Raw genomic sequence first — 13,179 nt, 5'->3', positions numbered from 1 at the left:
CAGCTATGCGTTTCCATACAAAAATAAGATATTTAGATTTAATTAGATTAGACGACGGAATGGATTCTAAAACATCCGGTATAAACTGCCCAATAGTTTAAATGCTGCAATGAAATGCTAAAATCCAACGTTTGCTTCAAAGTCCCAAATTGCTTTCAGTGTCTATGCACTTGTGTGGGCTGAGACAGAGAGCTGTATCTCAACAAATGTGCTATTCCCAGTGCAGGCATGAAACCGCATCTGCACTGAGAGTAGCGCACTAGTGAAAGACGGGCCTGCTGTTTGAAGACAGCCATCTACCGTTCACTGTGCAGGCAGCCACACGGTTTGACTGAATGAGGGGCACATAGGGTGCAGTGAGTAGTTTTACCTGCCTGCATAGGGATGCTCATGGTGGCCCTGGGACCCTCTACTTCCCCCTCCAAGGCAAAGTACTCCATCTGGATGCACACTCTATGCTGCACAGTCAGTGCGCCCCCTGAAGGCCTCTGTGTCTCTGCACCTGCATCTGTAACACAGCACAGGAGAAAGGTATTCCTTCATTTGCATGGGGCCACACCTCCACACAAATAAATGAACACAACGGTGCACGTGTGGCACCAGTGCACATGTAGCACTGGCACAGTTTGTGTTACAGAAGAGGGCATGTAAGCATCTGAGGACCTTCCTGTAATGCAAAAGTTCCCCGGCGGAATGCAGGAAGCTGAGACACATGCTGACTGCATAGCTGGGACTCTGTGAGTGATAGCGTGATAAGGATCTTAGGGCTCGGTTGAACTCCGCACCAATGAGCTCTCTCATTGGGTGCATCAAATGCATACCGAAAGGTCATGTCTATTATAGAAAAAGAATGTGCTCTCACCAGAGTATGCACTAAATCTGTGAGTTAGCATGTGCAGTGCAGGGCTCTCTACAGTGAAAAATAGGGCAGTATTTTGAATTGATGTTCTGCCTTTCACTGCACGCTAATGAGACCTTTCTTTTGATGGGGGCAGGGATCCCCTGCAAAAAAGATATAGGGCCTCACTGCGACTTTGGGACTTTGGCGGTCCTAAATGCAGACCTTTTCTCAGCGTATACCATCATTTGGGGTCAAATTCATGAACTATGCTGGTGACACTGCAATAATGCTGGGCACAGATTAGTTGTAAAAATGTCCTTTTTATTGAACAATCTCATACTTATTGGCAGGCCTGAATATCCCCAACAAAAGCACATCAACTGACCCCAAAATTCCACCAGCCTACTTAAATACTACAACAATGTTAACATTCAAAATCTATATTCCCCACGACATACACTAAAACTAATAACCCAATACTACATGCACAAGGATGTACATAAGTCTTTCCATGGAAAGAGTACTCAATACCTTCTACACAAATTGTAATGCTATCCTCCTGTGCGCAATATGCGTTCCACCAATGCTCTTCTGGTTGTCGTTCCCAAGTTAAAGCGTATGGGACGGGGGGCAGGTCATACTCCGTTACAGCAGCTAGTCGTTCAAATCCACTCTCCCTCTCCCTGTCCAAAGTGCATGATCTGCTTCCTTTTAAGAAAGTCTTAACCCTGGCTTTATACAAAATAATTTCTTCTGTTCTTGTCTTGTAATAGGCACTCATCTCAGAACTAAGATACTTTCTACGTCGCAGTGCACTCTATATTTCATTAAGTACAACAGGAAAGTCCATTTCTCTTTGTTGCGCACATTTTTAAATTCAATAATCTTTCATTAATCACAAGAAATTTAATAATAATTCTAAATGCACTGTTAGCTTAGAGCATAAAGTATATTTTAACATCAGTTTTATCCTTCTAACGTGATTTAATTCAAAAGGCATCTAAGTCGAACTCTGAAATACAAGGAATTGCCCATTTAAAATGTGTCACTTCAACTTTCTACCTTAGTTCTTTTCTCATTTACTTTCACAAAATTAAACTTGTAACATCCTGATTACTTTTGCAACATGAGGGACAGCACTACATTTTTAAGCTCTGTCACAGCACAAATTGTTCTTATATATAACACATCATCCTTCATGTTTTTCTATAATTCACAAAGACATGATGACACAATACCAGGGCAAATAGCTGAGATAACTGGATACTAGTCAGGAGGTATAAAATGTTTAATTGGAAGTAAAGCTTCAAATGTGAGATTACCTTAATTTTAGGAGTTCAATGCTTTCTCAAGCATCAATAAATTGCACCTCCAACAGCTCAGACAGCTATGTCCTGAAAGACGGATACTTATAAAATTTGACAAGAAACGGCTGACTTGGCATCTATTTGACCAGTAGACACCTTCATTTGGAAGGAAAGCCAGTTTACTGGTATGAGGCTCACCTCTGATGGGAGGGAAGCTCTTATTACGTGCATTCAATTTAATAAGGCCTTCAGTAAGATGATTCAAATCTTTGACTTTCGAGAGAATGATTTTCAAGGCTTGATTTTAGTTAATTTTAATTCATTTATACCTCTGTTCTTAAAAGTTGCAAACATGTCTATGTGAAACCCTGAGTGATATATTAGTGTGCACCAGCCTTCTATTTGACTTCTTATACACCCAGTGCTCTATTACATACTGAAAAGGTAGTCTGCAAACCCTTGGTTTCAAGGTATATAAAGGCTATATGCTTGATTGTTTATCATGAAAAGTTAAGGTTTTTGTTATTTTATAAATATATGCCTAGTGGCTGCCAGTTTATGCACACTTAAATAGACCTGGGTTGTATATAGTGTCAAGTCACTCTGTTAAGTCAGAGTCCTTCTATGTGATCTCCAGATAGTGCTAATGAGTTGCTTGTTTGCTACTCACTTCATCTGGAGTGCTCTGTATTCCATGTACGCCACTTTTTCTAAACCAGGAGATCATTATGGAATGCTGTTGTTCATAGTGCATTATTGTTTTACCTTTCCAGGATGGCCAACATCTTAGTTCTAAATGTGGTGGCCTTGCATGAACTTGGAATTGATGACTAGTTCCCAAAAAATTGCAAGAAAGGCAGCTGCTGCTATGTTTAGTTTTGTTATTGCAAAAAGTCGTGCTTAGAAGGCAGCATGTTTTCTTTTTCCTACTTGAATTCTTTTAATTTATCTTGCATATGTTCTTGGATTTGTGTGTGCTTCATTGTGGTTGTGTCAGAGAGTGAATGGAAAGATGAGTCAGTTGATTGATGAACAGGGTGCAAAGATGAGTGACAGAGTGTGCGTATCATGACTTATGGAGTGTCTACACCCATCAGTGACACAAAAGGCACTTTCATTCTTAAGCCAGACCTATTGGCATCATCAATGCTTGCTTTAGAATTCTTTATTCATGTGCATAGACTACATTAAGATGTTGAAAGGCATATTTTATATTTAGCCTAGCCCACTTACCTTCTCTTTTCCTTCTATGCCTGTGGATAAAACACATATGTGTTGTCCTTGTATCCTCTGAGCTGCAAGCACACAGGAATGCAGTGGTAGAGTTGATGGTAAGCTTGCTCAACAGGGTCCTTAGATGCACTGAATGATGACGTGTAATCAATAACAGATAATTCTGTGTTCCTGCAAGTCCCTCGGGAATATTAGTCAGTGCAGCTGAGCCATGGATAAGCAACAGACATTGGCCCTCATTCTGACCTTGGCGGTCGGCGGAGAGGCGGCGGTCGGACCGCGAACAGACCGGCGGTATTAAAAATGGCATTCTGACCCTGGCGGGAACCGCCAACACAGCCCGCCAACTTAACACTCCGACCGCCACAGCGGTACAAACAAACAGCGCGGCGGTTCCCGCCAACAGCCCGGCGGCAGACAAAGTACCGCCCACCCTATTACGACCCACCAATCTGCCACCTTTTCCGGGGCGGGAGCACCGCCGATAAGAACACGGCGGAAACAGACTACGAACGGGAAAACGCTCACCTCTACGCACTCCACGCGAGATTCCGGCAGTATGGAGCCAGAGTTACAGGTCATCCCCGCACTCCTATTCCTCCTCATATACCAGGAGCACGCCCGGCGGCGCGGAAGACATCGGTGAGTACTGCACCTACGACACAGGGGAGGGAAAAGATTACCGGCACACACCCACCCACCCACACCCACTACAACACACACATCAATGCATTCCCACAGATCACTGTCACAACCCACAAACCACCCCCCTCCGAAATAATGCAAAGACCAAAAGAAGAGATCATAAACGGGCAGATATATTGAAATATGTACGCCATTAATCCCAAAAAATAAATAAACTATGTACAAAATATATACAGCTACTAAATGTAGTCCAACCACTGTCCGTGGATCACAGGGGTCCTGTGCAAAGGGGCAAGGCCCAGTCCCACGACAAGAACTCCACGGAGAGAACACTGCAGGGGCATCAGAAAGAAAATAGGACAGGCACCTCAGGGGGAAGGGAAGGGGGGGCACCTCAGCCACTTGAGTACACGACGCCAGATCCACGAGGGGACTCCATGACCACTGGGCCATCCTGGGGAGAGCAAAGCCACAGTCCATACAGTCCATACAGTGGGTGGCCTGCCCACTGGGCCATCCTGGGGAGAGCAAAGCCACAGTCCAAACAGTCCATACAGTGGGTGGCCTGCCCACTGGGCCATCCTGGGGAGAGCAAAGCCACAGTCCATACAGTCCATACAGTGGGTGGCCTGCCCACTGGGCCATCCTGGGGAGAGCAAAGCCACAGTCCATACAGTGGGTGGCCTGCCCACTGGGCCATCCTGGGGAGAGCAAAGCCACAGTCCATACAGTCCATACAGTGGGTGGCCTGCCCACTGGGCCATTCTGGGGAGAGCAAAGCCACAGTCCATACAGTCCATACAGTGGGTGGCCTGCCCACTGGGCCATCCTGGGGAGAGCAAAGCCACAGTCCATACAGTGGGTGGCCTGCCCACTGGGCCATCCTGGGGAGAGCAAAGCCACAGTCCATACAGTCCATAACAGACCCCACTGCCACTGGAGGAGGCAAGTTGGCCAGAGGACATCCTGCAGCCCTGCCCGAGATAGATCCTGCCCTGGCACGTCTGCCAAAGGGCCAGCGGTTCTTGCCTTGAAGGGCCCAGTTCAGCGGTTCTTGCCTTGAAGGGCCCAGTTCAGCGGTTCTTGCCTTGAAGGGCCCAGTTCAGCGGTTCTTGAGACGGCGGGGCCCAGTTCAGCGGTTCTTGCCTTGAAGGGCCCAGTTCAGCGGTTCTTGCCTTGAAGGGCCCAGTTCAGCGGTTCTTGCCTTGAAGGGCCCAGTTCAGCGGTTCTTGAGACGGCGGGGCCCAGTTCAGCGGTTCTTGCCTTGAAGGGCCCAGTTCAGCGGTTCTTGCCTTGAAGGGCCCAGTTCAGCGGTTCTTGAGACGGCGGACGGTCTATGGGCAACTGCTAAATGCCTGGTGGTGCCCTCCTGGGCAGCGGGGATGGTGCTCCTTCACTGCCCACCTGGGCTGTGGGTGGTGGGGCCCTCCTGGCCAGCTGGGCTGGGTCCTCCCTGGGCAGCGGCTATGGGGCTGGTGGGCTCTCCCGGGGCAGCTGTGCCGGTTCCTCCCGGGGCAGCGGCTATGGGGGTTGTGGGCTCCTCCTGGGCAGCAGGCCTGCTGCCTGACCTCTCCAACTTGCTGCCCTTGCCCTCCTTAGTCGTCGGCCTGTGGCCCTTTCCTCCCTTTGGAGCTGTGGCTGGTGACTGTCTCTGGGTGGTGTCCGGGGGGGATGTAGAAGGCGGGAGCCTGCGGCGCCCCTTCCGCCTTCTGCTCCTCTTCCCAGGGGGTGGGCTGGCTGTCCCCTTGCTGCTGGGCGAAGATCCAGACATGCGGGCTGGCGGGCTCCAATACCCCTGCACCCTTGTCAAGGGGGCTGCAGGGCTGGTGGTGGCTGAGGTGCTCTTCTTACCCCGACGAGAAGGAGGGGGGGGCTCAGGGTCAGGAAAGAAGTTAGTAGTGGCGAGGAAGAGCTTCTTGGGACAATGGAGAGTGGTAGGTACAGTGGGAATGGGAGTGGAGGGAGAGGATGTGGTTGTAGGTGAGTCACGTTTGCTGTCTTTGGGTGCAGGTGCAGGAGGGATAGGCTGTCGTGAGGTGGATGGCTGTTGGGTGGGTGGGTGGCTGCGTTTGTGTGGTGTGGAAGAGGGGGTGACAGACACAGTGGGAGAGGACACAGGGGACGTGTAAATGGCAGTGGGGGTGGTGACTGCACGTGTGCGGACTGGAGTGGAGGGTGTGCTGGTGATGGAAACACTGGCTGATGGTGAGGTGAATGGAAGTGTGAGTGTAGACGTCACAGGGAGGGAGGAGGGAGACGAGGAGGTGGGGGTCACAGAGGTGGTAGTGACTGTTGGCATGTCTGCATCGGAATGTTGCGTGTGTGAATGTCTGCGTGATCTGTGGTGCTTATGTTTGGATGAGCTTCTCTTGGGTGTTGAGGTGTGTGCAGGCTGGTCTGATGGTGTGGGTGGGACAGGCAGAGGAACAGGAGACTGGGAGGAGGGAGTTAGTAGAGGCAGGCAGGAGACAGGGACAATGGCTGCCGTCAGTGCTGAGGCCAGAGCCTGGAACGATCGCTGATGGGCAGCCTGACCCGAATGAATGCCCTCCAGGTACGCATTGCTGCGATGAACCTCCCTCTCCACCCCCTGGATGGCATTCAAAAGGGTAGTCTGCCCAACAATGAGCGTTCGGAGGAGGTCAATGACCTCCTCACTGAGGGCAGCGGGGGTAACAGGTGCAGGGCCTGAGGTGCCTGGGGCGAAGGAGATGCGCGGCTTCCTGGCAGAGCGGGCACGGGGCGAACGCTGAGGGGCTGCTGGGAGGGCGGAGATGGTGCGCTGGGTGGCGGCTGTACCTGTAATGGCGGGGGGCACGGATGGTGCCACCCCCGCAAGGGAGCCCCCTTCCGAGGACGTGTCCGTGTCGCTGCAGGCTCCAGTCGTCCCCGTCGTGGAGCTCCCCTCGCCCTCCGTCTCACTGGTCCAGTCTGACTCTGTGGCATGGCCCTCCTGGGCCATGTGAGATGCAGCTCCCTCCTGCCCCGATGCCACTTCTCCTCCGCCTGATGATGCTGATGCACACAAGCACAGAAAGACAAACAAAAAGGGGGGGGGAGAGAGAAATAAAGGGATATTGATTACATGGATCTCCGGTACAGTTAGCGGACATGACAGACACAGATGCCCCCTGCACTAAGTTGCGCACTTGGGGTCCGCTACGCATTCCGTGGAACATGCCCTACACGCCTAGAGTTGACAACTGCACCCATGGATGACACGGCCCAGGGATGGCTGTACTGACACACTACTGAGGGTGGTGGCTGGGGACACAGGGGCTTACGGGGGTGCCCAGCCTACAGATATCGCCCTGGCCTAGGGGGACCCACAGCCCTCCTCCCCCACCCAGACACCTCCACTGCGCAACAACAGAGTAGATAATGCTTGGACTCACCCCCTTGTGTCTGCTGTGCTGCCCTCACGCGCCCATCCAAATCAGGGTAGGCCACCGCCAGGATCCGGAACATCAGGGGGCTCAGTTGACGGCAGGCACCCCGCCTACGTTGGGAGGCCATCCCCAGCAGAGACTCGGCGGTCTTCTTGGTCCCGCGGCGGATGTCCTCCCACCTCTTGCGGCAGTGGGTGCCCCGTCGATGGTGGACCCCCAGGGCCCGGACTTCCTTGGCGATGGCACGCCAAATCCCGCTCTTCTCATGGGCGCGGACCTATGTGACACGTACAGGGAGGGAGAAATACCACGTTCAAGTTACTCAGCATTTTCCTTTCCAGTGGCCCAACGCCCCCCATCCCCGCCAGGCCCCCCGCCAGGCCCAACATGCCCCCCATCCCCGCCAGGCCCCCCGCCAGGCCCCCCGCCATGCCCAACATGCCCCCCATCCCCGCCAGGCCCCCCGCCAGGCCCAACATTCCCCCCATCCCCGCCAGGCCCCCCGCCAGGCCCCCCGCCATGCCCAACATGCCCCCCATCCCCGCCAGGCCCCCCGCCAGGCCCAACATGCCCCCCATCCCCGCCAGGCCCCCCGCCATGCCCAACATGCCCCCCATCCCCGCCAGGCCCCCCGCCAGGCCCAACATGCCCCCCATCCCCGCCAGGCCCCCCGCCAGGCCCAACATGCCCCCCATCCCCGCCAGGCCCCCCGCCATGCCCAACATGCCCCCCATCCCCGCCAGGCCCCCCGCCAGGCCCAACATGCCCCCCATCCCCGCCAGGCCCCCAAGCCAGCCAGTGGCCCCAAATCCAGATAGAATTAAACTCACTTGTTGGTCTGGAGGACCGTAGAGTAGCGCATACTGGGGGAGGACCCCATCCACAAGTTTCTCCAACTCCTCTCCAGTGAAGGCAGGGGCCCTTTCCCCAGTCGCAGCAGCCATTGTCCCTTCCAGACCGAGGTCACAGCAACACTTGCAGTATAGGTCCTCTCCTGTGAAAGTTCAAGTCGCAAGTGGATAAGTAGATAGAAAATGGCGGTCACGTCCGCGGCGGTGCGTACCGCGGCGGTGCGTCCCGCCACCGCCGGCGCCCTTCGCCATTGGCTCCTGAAACCCATAGGCTTCAATGTTAACCAATGCGGCTTCGCGCCGCGGTCTTCGGCCGCCGCCCGCCGCGGTGTGCCACGCCAGCGCATTGACCTCACATCCCATTGTCACACTTCACAGGTCAGGCAGCCGCCATTTCCAGGGCCCACATGGCTCAATTTCAACTGCGTCACACAGGCCTAGGCCTTGCATAGCCACTCAGACACGCCATTCACTGCATAGAGAATCGTATACTGTGCTAGCTGTGAGTACGTACCTGTGGGTTGCCTGACTGTGTGCTCCATGTTGTCCTTCCTAGGCACCGTCCGCTGGGTTGGGCGAGGAGACGGATGAATCCTCCCGTGTACCGACCGCTGGTGGACCTGTCGACAATGGAAGAACGCCACATTATCCTGACCTACCGTCTTAACCGTGCCACTATCCATGAACTGTGTGCCCGGCTGGAGCCCGACCTGATGTCCCCCATCCGCCAACCCACAGGGATTCACCCTCTGGTGCAGGTCATGTCAGTACTCCATTTCTTGGCAAGTGGGTCATTTCAGACAACCGTGGGAATTGCTTCTGGGATGTCTCAGCCCATGTTTTCAAAGGTGTTATCCAGAGTGTTGTCTGCCCTGATGAAATCCGTGAGGAACTACATCATTTTCCCTGAGGTGGGCGAACTGGCTACAGTGAAGGGTGATTTCTACGCCCTTGGACATATTCCCAACGTAATTGGTGCCATTGATGGGACCCATGTGGCTTTGGTTCCCCCAAGAGACAGGGAGCAGGTGTACAGGAACAGAAAAAGTTACCATTCAATGAACATCCAGGTGGTGTGTTTGGCTGACCAGTACATCTCGCATGTAAATGCCAAATTCCCAGGGTCAGTGCATGACGCCTACATCCTGAGGAATAGCAGCATCCCTTACGTGATGGAACAGCTACAGAGACACCGTGTATGGCTAGTGGGGGACTCTGGGTACCCCAACCTGTCGTGGCTACTGACCCCAGTAAGGAATCCCCGGACCAGGGCAGAGGAATGGTACAATGAGGCCCATGGGCGTACTAGGAGGGTGATCGAACGCACCTTTGGCCTCCTAAAGGCCAGGTTTCGCTGCCTGCATATGACCGGTGGATCCCTAATGTACTCACCTAAGAAGGTGTGTCACATCATCGTGGCCTGCTGCATGCTTCACAACCTGGCTTTGCGCCGCCAGGTGCCTTTCCTGCAGGTAGATGGTCGAGACGGTGGTGTTGTGGCAGCGGTGGAACCTGAGGAGAGTGACGAGGAGGAAGACGACGGGGCTGAAACAGACAACAGGGACAGAATCATTGAACAGTACTTCCAATAGGACACAGGTAACATTTCAAAGATAATTTAGTAAATGTTAACTACTCTGCAGCATCTCTGCTGCCTGTCTATTTGCCCCAGTGTATGATGACTGAGTTTTGGCTTTTCCCTCCCTATTTCAGATCTGGGGTCCCCACTACGAGTCCTGTGCTTCGTTTCCCCATGGACTACAGCTTTGTGGCAGCTGTTTGTTGACTTCACCATGTACAAGGACATATTTGCACTGTCATGTCAATTACAATCTATTGAAATCACAGCCAGACTCCTGATATTTTGGTGCAAAATAGGTGTTTATTGAAGTGCTCAAAATGGGATGGGTGGTTTCAAGTGGGTGGGGGCTATGGTGAAGGAATGTCCATGGCAGAGTCCAGAGTAACAGTCACACAGGTGCATTGTCCAGAGGCCTGTGGAGAGATGGAGCATGGGCAGTTCGAGGATGGACAGGGTGACAATGTGGGACAGTGGGATGACATCAGGTGGTATCCATTGCTGGCGGGGGTCTTGACATCCTACTCTGTCTTGCGAGATCTCAGGGCCCTCTTGCGGGGTGGTTCTTCTCCTGCAGGAGGTGGGGGTCTGGTGGGCTGCTGCTGTGCGGGGGCCTCCTGTCCACTAGCGCCGGCGGAGGTGGATGGCTGTTCTTGGTCCCGGCTAGTGGCAGGGGCCCTTGGGTGTTGTTCAGTGTCCGCCCTGCTGTTTACGAGGTCCTGCAGCAGCCCTACCATGGTAACCAGGGTGGTGTTGATGGCTCGGATGTCCTCCCTGTACCCCCGATAGTGTTCCTCCTGCAGCACCTGGATCTCCTGGAACCGGGCCAGTACCGTCGCCATCGTCTCCTGGGAGCGGTTGTATGCTCCCATGATGGTGGTGAGGACCTCGTGGAGAGTGGGTTCCCTGGGCCTCTCCTCCCCCCCCTGTCGCACAGCTGCCCGCCGAGTTGCCCTGTTTCCCTGGGCCTCTGCCCCCTGGCCGGTGTGCCCACTACCACTGCCCCCAGGTCCCTGTTGTTGTTGGGGTGGTGGGTTATCCTGGGTGCCCTGTAGTGGTAGACACACCGCAGATTGACGCGCCCTGGAGACAGAGGCATGGGCCCGCTGGGTGGGAGCTGTGCTGGTGTTCCCAGAGGGGTTAGGGTCTATAGTGGCCTGTGCCTGTGTGAGGGGAACCGATTGTCCAGAGGTCCCCGATGGTCCGGGCTGGTCATCGGTGTCCAGATCGACAGAGCTGCTGTCATCGCTGACGGCCTCTTGGGTGGGGGGTGTGGATAATTCTGGCCCCTCCGCCGCGGTGTGTTGACGGTCGGGTCCTGCAGGGGTATAGAGGTATGGTTATAGTTTAAATGTGTCGCATATGGGTGTATCTGTGGGTTCTCGTGTCCCCAAGTGCTGGCATTCGTGTGTGGGGGCTTTGGTGAGGGTGGCTTGTGGGGGGGATGTGTATATGCATTGGGCATGCTTTGGTGATGGGTGTCCATGCTTAGTGGACGCATGCAGGCCTAGGTTTTGGGATGTGTGGGTTGTGATGGTGAGACATTGGCGGGGAATAGGTGTGCTGGGGGTGGGGGTGAGGATGGTGTTGGGGGTGAGGATGGTGGTGGGGGTGAGGATGGTGGTGGGGGTGAGGGTGGGGGTGAGGATGGGGTTCGAGGATGGGGGTGAGGGTTGGGGTCTGATTTGGCATGCAGGTGGGGGGGAAGCAGTATTGAAGCTTCAACTTACCAGTATCCATTCCTCCGCCGACTCCTGCGAGGCCGTCAGGATGCAGGATGTTCAAGACTTCCTCCTCCCATGATGTGAATTGTGGGGGTTGAGGTGGGGGTCCTCCGCCAGTCTTCTGCACGGCGATGTTGTGCCTGGATACCATGGAACGCACCTTCCCCCGTAGGTCGTTCCATCGCTTCCTGATGTCTTCCCGATTTCTGGGGTGCTGTCCCACTGCGTTCACCCTGTCGACAATCCTCTGCCATAGCTCCGTCCTCCGGGCAATGCTGGTGTATTGTATCTGTGTGCCGAACAGCTGGGGCTCTACACGAACGATTTCCTCCACCATAACCCTGAGTTCTTCGTCTGTGAAGCGGGGTTGTCTTTGGGGTGCCATGGGGTGGTGTGTATGATGTGTGGGGTGGAGTATGTGTATTTAAGTGAGTTGAGTGTGGTGGTGTGTGTTGTTTTGTGTGTGGATAGTGTGTGGGTGATGGTGTTGAGTGGCTGTGGCTGTTATGTTTTGGATGCTGGTGTCTCGCTCTTGCCTTCTTTACGAATTTGTAAGCGTAGGGGTTTGTGGGTGATGTGGGTGGGTGTTTTATATTGTATTGTGTGTGTGGGAGTGGTGTGTGTATGTGTATCAGGTGTGTGGGATTCAAATCGTCCAATGTGGGTGAGTTTTGTTCGTTTGTGTGTATTCTGACCGCGCCGGTGTGTCCCGCCAATGGAATACCGCGTTTGAATGACCGCCGCGTGGATTCGTGGGTCGTAATGGGATGGGCGTATTTCTGTTGGCGTGGCGGTGGAGGTTTGGTCACCTCCACCTTTCCGCCGACCGCTGGTCTGGCGGTCTGTTGTGGCGGTCGGATTTTCGGAGGTTTGCCTTCTGCGGGTCAGAATGACCGTGGCGGGTTTCTGCGACCGCGGCGGGATTATGGAGGATTTCTGACCGGCGGTAGGCGCCTTTTACCGCCGAGGTCAGAATGACCACCATAATCATTAGTCTGACACTTGAACTCAGCCTCTTTTTAAATTGTCATCTCAACTCTCAGTTACAGAGGCCGGTTTTGTCAGCAATATCTTGTCCAAAGGACGTTTTAAGTATTTATCATAGGATTCATTCTCTTCCCGAATCTTAGGAATTGCAAATGAAGTTCCCATAATAAAAAGCAAAATGCCTTCTCCTGATCATACATTTAAAACAATACTAATACATTTTCTGTGTATGAAAATATGATTAGAAAATATATTCTGAAACCTCGAGAGGAGATACATTTTGCATACTCATTTACGGGTAAAACAATAAATACAATCAGATATGTATAAAGTTGTGCACTTTGTAATGCATTAACCTTCTTTACATTTTGTTTACAGAAAAAAATTCCAACCAGTTATCATAGAGCTATTCTTTTGATGCCTTAACTATCACTACATAATGGAAATGCATGTTTGGCCACAGATAAGCACATGAACATTTAAACGTGTTAGGACCCAGACTTTTTTTTTTTATTAATAAAAGAGAACATAAAATGTTATAGTTTTTCATTTGAAACCGAGCATTAAAATATGGGTACACCATAGTAACAAGAACATACATAGAATGGAAGGATCTTGACAAT

This window comes from Pleurodeles waltl, chromosome 5 (genome assembly GCF_031143425.1).
Source record: "Pleurodeles waltl isolate 20211129_DDA chromosome 5, aPleWal1.hap1.20221129, whole genome shotgun sequence".
Taxonomy (NCBI): domain Eukaryota; kingdom Metazoa; phylum Chordata; class Amphibia; order Caudata; family Salamandridae; genus Pleurodeles; species Pleurodeles waltl.
This window is presented reverse-complemented; position numbering follows the sequence as displayed.